Source organism: Castanea sativa, chromosome 9 (genome assembly GCF_040712315.1).
Source record: "Castanea sativa cultivar Marrone di Chiusa Pesio chromosome 9, ASM4071231v1".
Lineage (NCBI taxonomy): Eukaryota > Viridiplantae > Streptophyta > Magnoliopsida > Fagales > Fagaceae > Castanea > Castanea sativa.
This window is the reverse complement of record NC_134021.1, coordinates 40,103,056-40,121,638: the sequence shown is the minus strand read 5'-3', so window position 1 is coordinate 40,121,638 and position 18,583 is coordinate 40,103,056.

Sequence of the window (18,583 nt, the reverse complement as noted above, 5' to 3'; positions counted from 1 at the left end):
TTTTCTACAGAATTTTTCCAATTTAGCCCAAGCCCGTTTGACGAGTAGAGTTTTATGTTTTATGTTTCATATAAATAGGAAAACCCTAGCCACATTTTAGAGTAGTTTTTTATACTGTGTGTGTGAATCTCTTGTGAGATCTAGAAGTGTTTGTCTTCATACATACTTTGGGTTCTCAAGATCAAGATTGATGTAGAGAGCTTGATGATCGTTTCAGTTGCTGCATAAAGAACTTAAAGATATACAAGTGGTGTACTTGTGGATGCTGTGGATCTAAGAAGGAAGTAGTCCGTGGACTCGGAGCTGTCACGTGGTCGTGGTAGTAAGTTTCCTACTCGAGGTAGCAATAGGATGTTAGTGGTCTAAGTCACTATTGTGTAAACTTCAATTCTTTCATAGTGGATCTTGTTTTACCTTGAGGATAGTTAGGTTAAATCCTCCCTAGATTTTTACCGGTTTGGTTTTCCTGTGTTATCATATCGTTGTGTTCTTTATTTTCCACACTTGTCAATGATATGATTTACTTGTGTTAACCTAGATCTGAATAATTTATCTAAGTTAATCACTTGGCTAAATAACTAGGTTAATTTTTTTGTGTTTAAGGGTTTTAAAAACTGTACATCACCCAAGGTGCCATAAAGATGGAAATGTCACTAACACATCATACCGCCACAGACAGGTTAGAATCCAAACACACTAGCATGATATGTACCTCTTTTGGCATGTGGTCTATCGGCCCGGCCTAGCCTCACTCACACCCTCAAGGATTTATCTATCCTCCCATTAGAAGCAGGGGATAACACGCCATGTAGTACATTTTTTGCATGTGGTCTTTTGGCCTTGCCTAGCCTCACCCACACACTCAAGGATTTACCTCTTCCCCCCATGGGCAGGAGGGAATGACGCATCACACAGAATCCCTTTTGCATGTGGTCTTTTGGCCCTATGGGCAGCAACCTTAACCACACACTTAAGGATTTACCTATGTCATGCAAAGTGGGAGCCTTCGACCTGGCTTGTCGTCACAAAGACGGGGTAATCACACGTCACAAAGGTGGGGTAATTACCAACATCATAGCACAGGGGCAAACCCACATCAAAAGGTCACAAGTTAAATGTATTCAAAATATATAGTTAGCTTCCAAGTAGTTTCATAAGATATTTTAATAACCAAATATCCACAATATTCTCAATATCCTCAAAACCATTTCTTGTCAAAAATGTTTTGGAGTCAACTTTCCCAATTATCAAAGCATCTTTAAATTTTCCAATATACCATAAAATTCATGAATTCCATTTTGAAGAATTTAATCAAAGATGCTAGTCTTTTCCATGCTAATAAATCATGCATTTCCCTATATGCAATAAGAAATATGATACACTTTCAATACCTTATGCGTTTTCCATAAATGATTAACAATAATAGTACAAATAGTAAATTTTAGGAAAACCATGAATAATGCTCCAAAATGGTTTTAACTATAAAACAATCGAGTGCAATAATGATTCATTTTCAAAAATCCCATTAAGAAGCCACTTACCTTGCAACTCGCAAAAAGCCTAATTCTCCAAGCTCCAAAGGAGATTAGTTAGAACCTAAACAATATCAAGCAAACCTATCACGATAAGTATAAAGCTTGACATTGTGTCTAACTCTGAATTAGATGATAGGCCAAAAATGCATTGACCCCTTGTGATAAATTAATTGATTAATTAGCCAAGTTTATTTATTAATAAAATTAACATGCAAATGCGTGGTAGCACAAACAAATCACCAATAAACTAAAGTGCAGCGGAAAATAAATTAACATGGTGATTTGTTTACGAATGAGGAAAACCAACACAGCAAAAACCTCACCGGGTGATTTTAAGGTCACCACTCCCGAGAATCCACTATTATCAAAACAAGCAATTACAAATAAAGGAATCCCAATACCTTATACCAACCTACAGTTGAACCCTTATCCCAATACCCTATTGGACTTGTTTTGTAGTGATAATATCTCCTTTCAATGCACGGCTCCTAGTACGTGACTAACCAATTACATGGATCCCAATACGCAACTTCAATCACCAACTAAAGAAGAATTGTTGGTTGTAAAGTTCTTCAGCTCATCACACGATGAAGATCGAGAAGCTCCTTGGTCACAAAATCCTACGGTGTACAAAACACAGCAGCTTCTTCGCAAGAAAGATGAACTCGGGCAAAATAGGTCTCTGGTCACAATTTGAGGAATTATGCTCTTGTGCAATTGTGTTCTTGGCTGTGTAACTTGATACGGCCCTTAAAATAATTCTTTTATATGTTTAGGGTTGTGAGAAAAGAAAGCTCAAATATGTAATCACGGATTGGATGAAAAATAGACTCGAAAATTTGAGTTTCATAAATCTCGACAGATACCCTATTTGTCAAGCTACTGTCGAGCCATGAGCTGGAACAACTCTTCAAGTTTCGATAGATGCTAGCTGTCAAGCTTTAATGAATAGCACTTCTCACACTTGAATCTTGGATAAACTTGCATGATTTTAACAATTGATCTTGAAACAATGTTTTTTGAAATATTAAACACATCCTAGATCTACCCAAATACAAGTAAAGTGCGTTTTGTCAAAGGATTAGCCAATTGCATAAAATAGTGACATATGTTCCTAATATCCAATCACATATGTCCTAAGAATCTCCCCCTTTGGCAATCCGTGACAAAACCACAACAAACAAATGAACAAATGAGAGGAGTCATAAATCACTCAACTCATACTCACTTATTAAGTACAATAAAATCTATCCTAACACAAACTCTTGAAAAACTTTGCAAGAAGAGAGTTCATGGCAAGTAGACTTTTGACAACTTGTATTTCTAAAACACTTAAACAAAACTCATTAAGGCATCATTGTGTGAAATAGAAATAATAGATTGCTTTCAATATATAAGAATCATGTGTATAAAGAGAGAAAAGAAAAAACACATGTAAGGGTAGGTGAAAAACATACATACATTAACATATAAAGAATATAAGTACAATGTATGTCAAAATGGTCAAAGACCCATGTACAAGAGATAATGTATCTAAAGGAGAAAGAAAAGAAAAAATAGAAGTATCCTCACTACATCCCTCAATATCAACACTCCCCTTAACAAAAATCTCCTATACTAACTCTCCCCCGAACTCTAACTACTCTCATAACCAAAACTACTCCCCGTTTTTGTCACAAGTGACAAAGGGTAAGAGTGTCAAATAGACATCTCGTCAGCACTGGAAGAGCTAGCATCATCATGATCCTTATCATCAGAAGTAATAGCATTGTTAACATCATCCTCATCCTTAAAAGCCTCTAGAGTAGGTGGAGGAGAAGCAATGAAGCCACCCATGACCGTCTGCCGTCGTGCAATACGACCAACACGGGTGTTCACCTGACACAACTCATCACTGAGAGTGTCGAGGCGAGCATCCATGCGTTGAAGCTGCACCATGATGTCCTCGAGAGTCACATTGCTCATAGAAGAAGAGGGCGTAGATTTGGATGGTGCTGACGGAGTGGGAGGAGCTGCTGACTCAGACTGCCTTGACCAAAACTGTGCCTCGCTTCGTTTAACGGTAGCGGCATCTATAGCACCCATAGTAGAAAAGTGGTCGGACGCGGGAAAAGGAACAGAAAAATGGAGTAAGATCCTCATGATAGCTGAAGGGAAGATGAGCTTATCACGGGTCGCTGAATCCCTATACATATCTATGATAGAAAGAATGAAATGAAAGGGAAAATCTATACTAAGACGCTCAAGAAGGGAAAGTAAAAACCAAGCATAGGGCTTTGTAATAGAGTTATAATGAGATAGGGGATGTAAAACAAAAGTCATAACCATGTTAAGAAAATGCGGACCTTTAGCAAAGTTCGAATAGTAAGTGAACTGACATTCACCCCAATTAGAAGGGCGCTCACAGAAAGCAGACATAAGCTCATCTTTAGACACATTCTTAAGACAATCATAACCAGGGTAGTCAGGATGCGCTACCCTAGGGACGTGTAGCATGTTGGCTACAAGAACCGAGGTGACCACGATGCGCGTACGTTGAATGCGAGTAGAAAACTGAGGTACTACAAAATCGAATCCATGCATGTTGGTGTAGAACTCCTGGATCAGCACAGATGGACATGTGACCGGGACGTCACACAGTGACTCCCATTCCCTACTGTGGATGACAGTGGGAAGGTCAGTGTTAGAGAATCTGACAAAATGACTTGGCGTTCTGAATGAATGCCTCGTCGAGAAAAGTTCTCAAAGAAGTTCAATTCGGCCTTCTCATCACGGAACCGGACGTGAAAAGGAGCAGGATCAGAAGAGGAAGATGCCCTGGAATGTAGAGGGTTCCGGGATGGAACAGATTTACGTTTAGGTGCCATAGAAGCAGACTAATGCAAACAGAAGAGAGAGATTGAGAGAGGGAGAAAGAGATAATCAGAAAATTCCCAAGCATTTCAAATATATCAAAATATATTGAAAGAAAGAACGTATGCATGAGAATGCATAAACATGTGATATGCAAAGGTAATTGCATCATGGGCTTAACCCAATCCAATCCTACCAGCACACAATCAGATAACATATATGACACATATCTAAATGCATGAAAATATAGTTATAATGCACATGAGATGCAATGCATGAAGTTTTTAAGATCAAAACTACAAAACCCATCCCAAAAATTTGGCAAGAACCTCTTTGATTTGGAAAAACCCCAAATTTTTCATCAAAACCCAAAAGCTAGGTCATAAAAGATGAAATGCATGAAAATGAAGGATTTAGACACTTACCAAGTGAAGAAAAACTCGATTAAGGTCGAAGAATCCTTGAGGAAGAGGTTTAGAGAGTTAAAAGAGTGTTTGGGAGGTGAAACGGCTGAGAGCAATCGAGAGAGATCGAGGAAAGTGAGATTAGAATCACGAAGACCCTTTATATAGAAACTCAGTAAATCTCGACAGATCGAGAGGTGTCGAGGATCTGTCAAGCTTTAAAGATTTCGACAAAAGAAGCTATCGAGCAGGTGTCCAATGCAAAAATAAGCTCGATGGATCGAGGATCTGTCGAGGAGCTATCAAGGGGACAGAAGAAATCCCAATTGATCCACATAGCTATCGAGAGGTGTCGAGATTGCGATAAAAAGCAATTAAAGAGCTCGATAGATAAGCCAGGTGTTGAGAGGTGTCGAGGAGCTGTCGAGATTGCTTAAAAACATTTTTTCAAAGAAGGGAAAAACACAAATATGAATGCAATTAAACAAGCAACTCAACCAATAATCCAATCAACATTTTAAGCTCTCAATATCATCTCTCAACAAAAATATTAAGCACATTGATCCCAAAACACACACACACACACACACACACACACACACTAAACAAGTCTAACCAATTTTATATTTCAAAAACAAGTTAAGACATTTTAGTGAACATACATCTACACATGTAAACCTTGTGGTGATCAAATCACATTGTATCTGCACATGTATCAAAAGTAGCAAAGAATATTGCGTGTTGTGTGTGAAAACATCACAAGATTGCATAAGTCTCTATGTTATGATGATTTATGATATGAGTAAATTAATTGAACTCACACACGATTATAACTGCTTGATGGGGACTATCACCTTCGAGGTACATTCTATAACTCCCACATCTCCTAGAGTACACTCTTGCAATCATGTATAAAACAATTTGTTCTTTTCACTTTTTATTTTTCTTTGCATATATATATATATATATATATATATATATATATATATATATATATATATATATATATATATCTTAAGCAAACCATGCATGGGCATATAAGAGATAGGAAAGAAATATCCAATTATGTTAAGCCTTTTGACATTGCACTTTTGCTATGTCGAAGCATACAGATGTCATTGACATTGCACGTTTGCTATGTCGAAGCATACAGATGTCATTTTATGATTGGCGGGCAACAGTGGTAAGATGGTTATTTTTGCCTTTCTCTGAGGATTTTTTAGTCCTTCCCGTCGAAAAGAGTTATATGAGTATTAACTACAAGGGATTACTTAATCTTACTCATCACAAACACGAGCCATAAAGCTCACTAGCTTAATTATGCATAGAGATTCTCATCTAAGTTACAAGAGATACAAAGTTTAGAAAATTTTGTTTCAATGGCCATCCAAGGTGCACAAGCACTAATGTACACAAACACATACTGTTTTTGTATTTTTCAAATTTTTTTTTTTTTTGAAAAACAAAATAACAACAAACTGAAAATAACAACAACAAAAAAACATGATAAACAAAGCTAAGCAATGCATAAAACTAGATGCAAATGCATGAAGAAGGAGGAGAAGAGAAGATCAATTCATGGAGATGACACCAATGTTTTGGCGAAGGAATTCAAACCATTTGATGTCAAGAGGTTTGGTAAACAAATCAGCCTTCTGATCATCATTGTGAATAAACTCAAGAGTAAGAGTACCATCTTCGACAAGCTCCCTCATGAAGCGATGTCGAATCTCTATGTGTTTAGTTCTAAAATGTTGAACCGGATTCTTAGAGATGTTGATGGCACTAGTATTGTCAGAGTAGATGGTGAGAAGTTCTTGAAAAATACCGTAATCATGGAGGAGTTTTTGCATCCATAGAAGTTGGGTGCAACAGCTACCAACAGCGATATAATCAGCTTCTGTAGTGAATAAAGAGATGGAATTCTGCTCTTTGCTCATCCAGGAGACAAGATTATTACCCACATAGAAACAACCCCCCGATATACTCTTTCTATCATCAGCATTCCCAGCCCAATCAGCATTAGAATACCTAGCTAAGACATGGATTGTGTCCTTGCTGTACCACACCAAAGTCGGCAGTGGTTTTGACATACTTTATGATTCTTTTTAAAGTAGTCATATGAGACTCTTTGGGATTAACCTAATATTAAGCACACACTCCCACACTGTAACTAATGTCAGGTCTACTAGCAATAAGGTAAAGAAGACTACCTATCATGCTTCTATAGAGAGAAGAATCAACAGTTTTACCTAACAAGTCAATAGTGAGTTTAACATTTGGGCTCATAGGGGTTCTAATAGAACTAGCAAATTCCAAACCAAATTTCTTCACAAGATTTTTTGCATATTTAGATTGAGATAGGAATATACCTGAATCTTGTTGACGAATCTGCTATCCAAGGAAGTGAGTTAGCTCTCCAATCATGCTCATCTCGAACTCGGCCTGTATGAGTTTTGAGAAGCTATGAGCAAGTTCATCCTTAGTCGACCCAAAGATGATATCATCAACATAGACTTGAGCAACTATCAACTCACCATCTTCCCTTTTGATGAAGAGAGTCTGATAAGTTTTTCCTCTTGTGAACCCACGTGGCACCAAGTATTGTGTGAGCCGATCATACCACGCTTTAGGGGCTTGCCTTAAACCATAAAGTGCCTTCTTGAGGTATAACACATGATCCAGAAAGTGTGAATTAATGAATCCTTTTGGTTGAGCCACATAGACATCTTCTTTAAGGAGCCCATTTAAGAAAGCAGTCTTTACGTCCATTTGATAAAACTTGAACTTTAAGTGACATGCTAAGGGCTAGGAGAGTTCTGCTAGACTCCATACGGGCAATTGGGGCAAATGTCTCATCATAGTCAACTCCTTCCATTTGTGAGTATCCTTGAGCTACAAGACGAGCTTTGTTGCGGATCACGTTACACTCCTCATCAGTCTTATTGCAAAATATCCACTTTGTGCCAATGATGTGCTCACCCTCCGGTCTAGGTATTGGAGTCCAGAAATCATTCCTCTGAAACTGAAGTAGTTCATCATGCATTGCTTCAACCCAGCTTTCATCCTGAAGAGCTTCCTCCACTTTAGTGGGTTTAACCTATGACAAATAACAAGAATAAGACACAAAGTTAGCAACACATTTATCAACTGTACGCTTCCTTAATGTGAGTTCATTCATGTTTCCCATAATAACTTCAGGAGGATGATTTAATTTAATCTTGGAAGAAGGTCCTTTCTCTTCATGGAATTCAGAATCTGGTGAAGTGGATATATCTATAGAATCTTCCACAACACTTGGAGTATCAGGAGTACTTAGAGATGCGGGTTCTTGTTCAACAATTTATTGAACTTCCTTTGGCTCAAAAGGAAAATTTTCTTTGGGGAATTCCTCACTAACTTTCTCAGAACCAAAATCTGAAGATTCATCAATAACAACATTCATTGTTTCCATTACCTTCATGGTTCTTTTGTTGCATACCCAATAAGCCTTACTTGTAGAGGAGTATCCTAGAAATATTCCTTCATCACTTCAGGAGTCAAATTTTCCCACATTCTTCCTATCCTTGAGAATGAAACACGAACTTCCAAAGATTCTAAAATACTTCACATTTGTCTTTCTTCCTTTCCATAACTCATATGGAGTCTTCTTGGTACCAGGTCTAAAGTATACTCTATTAACCATATGACATGCAGTGTTAACGGCTTCTCCCCACAAGTTTCTAGCCACATTCTTATTATGCAACATGGCTCTAGCCATCTCCTAAATAACTCTATTCTTCCTTTCTACTACACCATTTTGCTGAGGAGTAATAAGAGCAAAGAATTCTTGAGATATACCTAATCTTATGCAAAAGGACTCCATATATGAGCTCTCGAATTCTTTACCATGATCACTTGAAATTCAATCAATCTTCAGGCTCTTTTCATTCTGCAATCTTATACACAAGGCTTCAATGTGCTCAGGAGCATCAGACTTGGATTGTAGGAGGATAACCCAAGTGTACCTAGTGAAGTCGTCTACCACAACCATGATGTACCTCTTACCACCAAGAGACTCAATTCTAGTTAGACCCATAAGATCCAGATGTAGAAGCTCTACTGGTCTAGATGTAGCAGATGTCTGAGTACCCGAATGTTTAGCTTTTGTCTATTTTCCAAGCTGACATGGTCCACACACCACATTGCTCATTCTACTGAGTTTTGGTATCCCCAAGACTGATTCATGCTTAGATACAATTGCAAGATGTTTGTAACTAGCATGTCCCATCCTTTGGTGCCATAAATCTTCATTTGATAAACGAATGCTATTGCACACAATATCAGCATCAGGAACCAAACCATAACAGTTGTCTAGAGTGCGAACACCACTTTTGAGTAGCTTTCCAGACTCATCCATGACAAGACACTTTCCTCTCGAGAATAGTACCATGAAATTTTGATCACATATCTGACTTATGCTCAACAGATTCACTCTTAGACCTTCAACATATAGAATATTTGCAATGTCCGGCAGTCCAGGTAAAGAGATGATTCTCTTTCCTTTAATCTATGATTTTCTCCCATCACCAAAAGTGACATTGCCACCTTTCTTAGACTCGAAAACCTTGAAGAGATATCGGTCTCCGGTCATGTGTCTTGAGTAGCCGCTGTTAAGGTACCACAAACATGTGTCCATAACTTTAAATGCAGACTTCATCATGAAGCACAGTTTATGCTTAGACGACAGATTAGTGGGAATGGTGTTTTCTCTCATCTGCCTTTTATGAACTAAACCTTTAACCTTCACTCTTCTTAGAAATACTCCTTTGCACAATTTCATTATGAGATAATCTAGTTTCTTCTTTGACAACCTGAGATCTTTTCCAATAGTTATCATAATAGCATTCAAATAACTTTTAGACTTGTATTTTGTGATACACTCAAGCAAGTGGAGATTAGAAAAACAAGATGTATTTGAAAAAAACGATCTCTTCAAGCCGGTTGCAGCAATGACAACAGTGGTCAATGGATCACACAACAAAGATTAACCCTAATCAAAGTGTGCCTGCTTTGATACCACTTGATAGGCCAAAAATGTATTGACCCCTTGTGATAAATTAATTGATTAATTAGCTAAGTTTGTTAATTAATAAAATTAACATGCAAACGCGTGGTAGCATAAACAAATCACCAATAAACTAAAGTGCAACAGAAAATAAATTGACATGGTGATTTGTTTACAAATGGGGAAAACCAACACGGCAAAAACCCTACCGGATGATTTTAAGGTCACCACTCCCGAGAATCCACTATTATCAAAACTAGTGGTTACAAGTAAAGGAATCCTAGTATCTTATACCAACCTACAGTTGAACCCTTATCCCAATACCCAATTGGACTTGTTCTGTAGTGACAATCTCTCCTTTCAATGCACAGCTCCTAGTACGTGACTAACCAATTGCGTGGATCTCAGTACGCGACTTCAATCACCAACTAAAGAAGAATTATTGGCTGCAAAGTTCTTCAGCTCATCACATGATGAAGATCGAGAAGCTCCTTGGTCACAAAACCCTATGGTGTACAAAACACAGCAGCTTCTTTACAAGAAAGATGAACTAGGGAAAATGTAACGTCCTAATCAGTTTTTTTTTTTTAAAAGAAAAAAGTAATGGTTAGACTTTTTGGGACCACACATGTCCCACTTAACACACTAACCCCCACCTCACATCTCACTCATTAGCTCTCATCCTTAGCCAGCCATCCCTCTCTTCTTATTTTCTTTTCTTTCTTTTCTTTTCTCTCATACATTCCTCTCTATCACTTGCTCATAATTTCCCACCGGTACCTCCATACCACCATCTCCACCATCCTTTTTCCGGCAATGTCACCTGAAAATCCTTAGGAACCTCTAAGCATCTTCATCTTTTATTTAAGGTAAAATTTCTAATCCTTTTGGTGAGTTTTATATTTTGCTTGAGGTTATATTTTATCTAAGTTTTTTTAATAATACCCATGTGATTTATGAGCATTGGAAGTGATATTAATGTGTTTTTATTTATGGGTTTTGTATTGGTGGAATTATTTGATGAGTGGGTATATAATTTGTGCTAAAAATTGCTACCTAAGGTTTATTTATGGTGGAAAATTTAGGGGTTTTGAGTTATAACATGTGATGGTTGGTAAATCTAATTTTTCCATTGCCATTGGGTTTATTTGAAGTTAGTTGAAGTTCTAAATTTCTTGTCTTTCAGGATATTTTGATTTTGCTTTCATGGGTCTCTTAATGATGTAGTGTAAATTTATGGAAGCTAGTCATAATGTTGGAGATGATATTGATTGGGTTAACTTTATAAATCGGAGTCTATGCCTTATGAATTAATTTGTTGAGAAAATTTGGAAGATGAATATGTTATTGGCAAGGTTAAATATTAGGCTTGCCTAATTAAGTGCTTATTTGGCAATTCCTAAATTGTAGCTAGATACAATTTTAAGCTTTATGCTTATTGTGTTAGGTTTGCTTGATATTGTTGAGGTTCTAGCTAATCTCCTTTGGAGCTTGGAGAATTAGGCTTTTTGCAGGTTGCAAGGTAAGTAGCTTTTTAATGGGATTTTTGGAAAATAATCATATTGCATAAATGTTGTTTTAGGGTTAGACACACTTTTGGAAACTACCTATGAAAACTATATTTTCCTAAAAGCTATTGTGTTGTAACCTTTATATATATATATATATATATATATGAAAATGCACTGTATTTGGTATTGCATTTGGGGAAATTCATGAATTGTTGACATGGAAAATATGAGCATCTTTTATTTAATCTTTGATAAGGAAATTTTGGATTTTATGGTATATTAGATATTCTAAAGATGCTTATCTTGTCTTGTTATTGGAAAATTGATATAAAATCTTTTTGACAAGAATGAAGTTGAAAACCTTACAAACCTTGTGGAAGTTAGACTATTTAAGGTTTTCTTGAAATTACCTAGATATAAACTATGTATTTGGAAGTAATGTAACCTGTGAGCTTTATGTGATTTTAACACCATGCCATGTGTGATTTCTCGGTGATCACCCGATTTGGTTTTCGTAGTCTTTGTGACAGCGGAAATAAAATCCAAATTCCTTTCACTTTGAATGACGTGTTCTTTCCTGCTGCCCATGAGGGGAAGAGGTTCCTTGATTGTGTGTGGGTGAGGTTGCTGTCCATGGGGCCAAGAGACCACATGCAAGAGAGGTCCTATTTGACTCGGTCTCTCTGCTGCCCATGGGGAGAGAGAAAAACCTTGAGGGTATGGTGAGGCTGCTGTCCATGAGGCCAAGAGTCTACATACCAGAAAGGACAATATCATGCCAATTGTGAATCGTTGGATCCCCTGACCGGTCTATGTGGTAGTGTGGTATATTTATGATAATTTACCGTATGTTAGATTTTATGGCTTTGAAAATTATATTGTTAATGCTCACAGATTGTAGATTTTGGTATACAGTTTCAAGGTCTTTACTTTGAAAAATTTTGTGTTTCATTATGTAATCATTCTTGTCACGTTATTATTATTGAAGATGAAACTTGCATTTCCCCCACTCCCATTAATTATGCTACTTACTGGGCTTTAGCTCATCCCACCCTCTAACAGTTTTTTAGAGTAATTAGCTATACCTAGGATATGAAGCTTACTTCATTGGTGATGATTGAAGTGCTATGTTGAATTTGGAGACTTTTGCTGTAAACGGTTGGTGACTTGATTTTGCTATGTTCACCGAGACATTAATTAATTCTATTGGAGGTTGGTCACTTGAGGTTTGTTAGCCTTAGGCGTGATAGGCCTAGACTTGATATTAAGATTCCTTATTCTTGATAAGATTGTGACTTTGTATAATCCAAGAGTTTTGTAATATATATTCATGTTATGTGGAGGCACATAATTTTTAGTTATTGTTCATAAATGTGTTATAGAGCTCTGACTTGTAATGTGGAGATTTATGGTTATATATTCTTATCCTATGGAAATGAAAGGAAAATATAGATCTCCTATAGTTTGATTTATCAAAAAGGAAAAATCTACAGGTATGCTTGGGATGTATTTCTCATGCTTTAGACCCCTTTTCAGTTGGGGGCGTGACATTTATGGTATCAGAGCTTAGGTTATGATTCCGTAGACTTTTGAAATTATGAATTGATTTTGATCTAAGTCAGAGCATTAGGAGTTTGATGAATCCTTTATTCTTTTCATTTGTTTCCGCTTCCACCTGCTTTTCTTTATTCTTATCTAGCTTGTCTATGCTAACCTTCTATGTTGCCTTGTGATTACCTACTTTGTTTCTTGGGCATAGACATAAGTACCTTTGTACGCTATACCTCCTAAAAAGAAAGCATATAAAGTAAGGCATGTAGATGAGGTTGCAGCTCCAGAGCATGGTCTTAGGCAGTGCCAAGGGCATGAGATATTAGTCACTACTGATGGTGGTGAGATTGATGAGGTGGCAGACGAGATCTATGCTAGGATTGCTAGATCGGTCTAGGGTGGTGAGTGTAGGTAGGAGGGTTGTTCTTTTGGGGAGTTCCATAAGCAAAACCCTCCAACATTTAGTGGGGAGCTTGATTCAATGGCAGCAGAATTGGTTGCGAAAGATGGAAAAGTTATTGAGAGCCTTAAACTACTTGATTTTGGAGTTATTGGTTTCAACCCCTATTGGTAATACTTTAATGATTAATCTTGTGCTTAAGTATTGTATTCTTTGTATTGAGGGTAGAAAGCTATTGGCTGATTTGGTGTTACTAGATATGCATGTTTTTTATGTTGTTTCGGGCATGGATTGGTTGGCTTCTTATCATGCTGGTGTGCATTGTTTTGAGAAAAAGGATGGGTCTATGAGGTTATGTATTGATTATCGTGAGCTTAATAGAGTCACCATTAAGAATAAATATTCTTTGCCTCGTATTGATGACTTATTTGATCAGTTGCAAGGAGCACAAGTTTTTTCTAAGATTGATCTTCGGTCTGGTTACCACCAGTTGAAGATTAAGGGTAAGGATATACCAAAGACGGCCTTTCAGACTAGATATGGCCATTATGAATTTTTGGTGATGCCGTTTGGATTAACTAATGCCCCATCTACTTTTATGGATTTTATGAATAAGGTATTTTATGAATAAGGTATTTCATGAGTACTTGGATCACTTTGTCATTATGTTCATTGATGATATTTTGATTTATTCTAAGAGCCAAGAAGAGCATGAAGGACACTTGAGGATAGTTTTACAGATCCTAAGAGAAAGGAAGTTGTATGCTAAACTGAAGAAGTGTAGACTTTGGTTGAATCAAGTAGTGTTCTTAGGTCATGTGATCTCCAAGGATGGAATTGCAATGGATCCTAATAAGATAGAAGCGATGGTTAATTGGGATAGGCCTACAAATGTAAGTGAGGTTAGAAGTTTCTTGAGCCTTGCTGGTTACTATAAAAGATTTGTAGAGGGATTTTCCCGTGTTGCAGCTCCTTTGACACAACTAACTCGGAAGAATGTTAAATTTGAGTGGAAGGAAGAATGTGAGAAAAGCTTCCAAGAGCTAAAGCAGAGGTTGTTCACAGCTCTAGTGTTAACTATCCCTTCGAGGTACAGGGGGTTTTGTCATTTATAGTGATGCTTCTCATAAGAGACTTGGTTGTGTGTTGATGCAAAATGGGAAGGTTGTGGCTTATGCCTCTCGCCAGTTGAAAAATTATGAGAAAAATTACCCCATTCATGACTTGGAGTTGGCTGTAGTTGTTTTTGACTTGAAAATTTGGAGGCATTATTTGTATGGGGAAAGATGCGAGATTTTCACTGATCATAAAAGTTTGAAGTATTTTTTTTACCCAAAAAGAGTTAAATACAAGGCAACGGAGATGGTTGGAACTGGTTAAGGATTATGATTGTTCTATTAACTATCATCTCAGTAAGGCTAATGTTGTAGCTGATGCTCTTAGTAGAAAGTCTTCAAGTTTTTCAGCTGCTTTGCCAACCACTCAAAAGGAAATTATTCAAGATCTTGAAAGGATGGAGATTGAGGCTGTTATGGGCCATTCTGAGGCCTACCTGGCTAGTTTGAGTGTTCAACCAACTTTGGTGGAAAGAATTAAATTGTCACAAGTCGATGACCCACATTTAAAAAAAATCATGGATGAGGTGCGTAGTGGAAAGAAATCTAAATTTTATATCTCTAAGGATGGTGCTTTGAGATTTGGGAGTAGACTTTGTGTGCCAAATAATCCATCGATTAAAAAGGAGATTCTAGAGGAGGCTCACTATTCCCCATATACAATACATCTGGGTAGTACAAAGATGTACCATGATCTTTGTGAAAACTTTTGGTGGAATAATATGAAAAGGGAGATTTCCCGCTTTGTAGAGCAATGTTTGACTTGTCAGTAGGTTAAGGTGTTTCACCAACGACCCTTAGGTTTGTTGCAACCACTTCCTATTCCCCAAGGGAAGTGGGAGAAAATTTCTATGGACTTCGTTTCAGGATTGCCGAGATCTCCTAAGGGTCATAAAGCTATTTGGGTGATTGTTGATAGAATGACAAAATTAGCTCATTATCTCTCTATTTAGATGAACTTTTCCCTTGATCATTTAGCTCAAATCTATGTTGATGAGATTATGAGACTTCATGATATACCCAATTCTATTGTTTCAGATAGAGATCCAAGGTTTACTTCTCGTTTTTGGGGTGGTGTGCAAAAGGCCTTGGGTACTAGATTGTATTTTAGCACATCTTTCTACCCTCAGACAGATGGACAGTCTAAAAGGACTATTCAAACTCCAGAAGATATGTTGAGAGCATGTGTTTTGGATTTTAAGGGGAGTTGGACTAGTCACTTACCTTTGGTGGAGTTTGCTTATAATAATAGTTACCATTTAAGTATTAAAGCAGCACCTTATGAGGCTTTGTATGAGAAAAAGTGTAAATCCCCAATTCATTGGGATGAGGTTGGAGAACAAAAACTCTTGGGGCTAGAGATTATTCAGAGGACTTGTGAAAAGGTAAATATGATTTGTGATCGACTACGAGCAACCCAAAGTAGACAAAAGAGCTATTATGACATTAAAAGGAAGGCTTTGGAACTTGAAATTGAAATAAAGTTTTCCTACGGGTTGCACCTATGAAAGGGGTAATGAGATTTGGCAAAAAATGGTAAGTCTTACCCTAGGTTTGTAGGGCCTTTTAAGGTCTTGGAGAGAGTGGGTGAACTTGCATATAGAATTGCCCTACCACCGGCCTTGTCAGGAATTCATAATGTTTTCTATGAGTTTATATTAAAGAAATACATTCCTGACCCTTCACATGTTTTGAGCTATGAGACTCTTCAGATTAGAGATGATTTATCATATGAAGAAGTTCTAGTAGAGATTTTGGATCGTAAGGAGCAAGTGCTATGCAATAGAACAATATCTTGGGTAAAGGTGCTTTGGAAGAGTTATTCAGTGAAAGAGGCATCTTGGGAGCGTGAGAATGATATGTTGTCGAGATACCTAAGCCTTTTTTAAGATCAAGGTATGTAAAATTTCAAGGACGAAATTTTATAAGAGAGGAAGAATGTAACGTCCCAATTAGTTTAAAAAAAAAAAAAAAGTAATGGTCAGATTTTTTGGGACCACACGTGCCCCACCTAACACACTAACCCCCACCACACATCTCACTCATTAGCTCTCATCCTCAGCCGGCCATCCCTCTCTTCTTATTTTCTTTTCTTTCTTTTCTTTTCTCTCATACACTCCTCTCTATCACTTGCTCATCCTCTCCCACCGGTACCTCCATACCACCATCTCCACCATCATTTCTGGCAATGTCACCGAAAAATTCTTAGGAACCTCTAAGCATCTTCATCTATTATTAAAGGTAAAATTCTAATCCTTTTGGTGAGTTTTATATTTTGCTTGAGGTTATACTTTATCTAAGTTTTAATAATAATACCCATGTCATTTATGAGCATTGGAAGTGATATTTATGGGTTTGTATTGGTGGAATTATTTGATGAGTGGGTATATAATTTGTGCTAAAAATGGCTACCTAAGGTTTATTTATGGTGGAAACTTTAGGATTTTTGAGTTATAACATGTGATGGTTGGTAAATCTAATTTTTTCCATTGCCATTGGGTTTATTTGGAGTTAGTTGAAGTTCTAAATTTCGTGTCTTTGAGGATATTTTGATTTTGCTTTCATGGGTCTCTTAATGATGTAGTGTAAATTTATGGAAGCTAGTCATAATGTTGGAGATGATATTGAATGGGTTAACTTTATAAATTGGGGTCTATGCCTTATGAATTAATTTGTTGAGAAACTTTGGAAGATGAATATGTTATTGATGAGGTTAAATATTAGGCTTGCCTAATTAAGTGCTTATTTGGCAGTTCCTAAATTGTAACTAGATACAATTTTAAGCTTTATGCTTATTGTGTTAGGTTTGCTTGATATTGTTGAGGTTCTACCTAATCTCCTTTGGAGCTTGGAAAATTAGGCTTTTTGCAGGTTGCAAGGTAAGTAGCTTTTTGATGGGATTTTTGGAAAATAATCATATTGCATAAATGTTGTTTTTGGGTTAGACACACTTTTGGAAACTACCTATGAAAACTATATTTTCCTAAAAGCTATTGTGTCGTAACCTTTATATATATATGATTATATATATGAAAATGCATCATATTTGGTATTGCATTTGGGGAAATGCATGAATTGTTGATATGGAAAATATGAGCATCCTTTATTTAATCTTTGGTAAGGAAATTTTGGATTTTATGGTTTATTAAAAAATCTAAAGATGCTTATCTTGTCTTGTTATTGGAAAATTGATGTAAAATCTTTTTGACAAGAATGAAATTGAAAACCTTACAAACCTTGAAGAAGTTAGACTATTTAAGGTTTTCTTGAAATTACCTAGATATAAACTATGTATTTGGAAGTAATGTAACCTGTGAGCTTTATGTGGTTTTAACACCTTGTCATGTGTGATTTTCCGGTGATCATCTGATTTGGTTTTCGTAGTCTTTGTGACAACGGAAATCAAATCCAGGATAGTGCCCTTTCACTTTGAATGATGCGTTCTTCCCTGCTGCCCATGGAGGGAAGAGGTTCCTTGATTGTGTGTGGGTGAGGTTGCTGTCCATGGGGCCAAGAGACCACATGCAAGAGAGGTCCTATTTGACATGCTCTCTCTGCTGCCGATGGGGAGAGAGAAAAACCTTGAGGGTATGCGTGAGGCTGTTGTCTATGGGGCCAAGAGTCTGCATACCAAAGAGGACAATATCATGTCAGTTGTGAATGGGTGGATCTCCTGACCGGTCTATGTGGTAGTGTGGTATATTTATAATAATTTACCATATGTTAGATTCTATGGCTTTGAAAATTATATTGTTAGTGCTCATAGATTGTAGATTATAGTATATAGTTTCAAGGTATTTACTTTGAGAAACTTTGTGTTTCATTATGTAATCATTCTTGTCACTTTATTATTATTGAAGATGAAACTTGCATTTCCCCCACTCCCATTAATTATGCTACTTACTGGACTTTAGCTCATCCCACCTTCTAACAATTTTTCAGAGTAATTACCTATACCTTGGATATGAAGCTTACTTCGTTGGTGATGATTGAAGTGCTATGTTGAATTTGGAGACTTTTGCTGTAAACAGTTAGTGACTTGATTTTGCTATGTTCACCGAGACATTAATTAATTCTATTGGAGGTTGGTCACTTGAGGTTTGTTAGCCTTAGGTGTGGTAGGCCTAGACTCGATATTAAGATTCCTTATTCTTGATAAGATTGTGA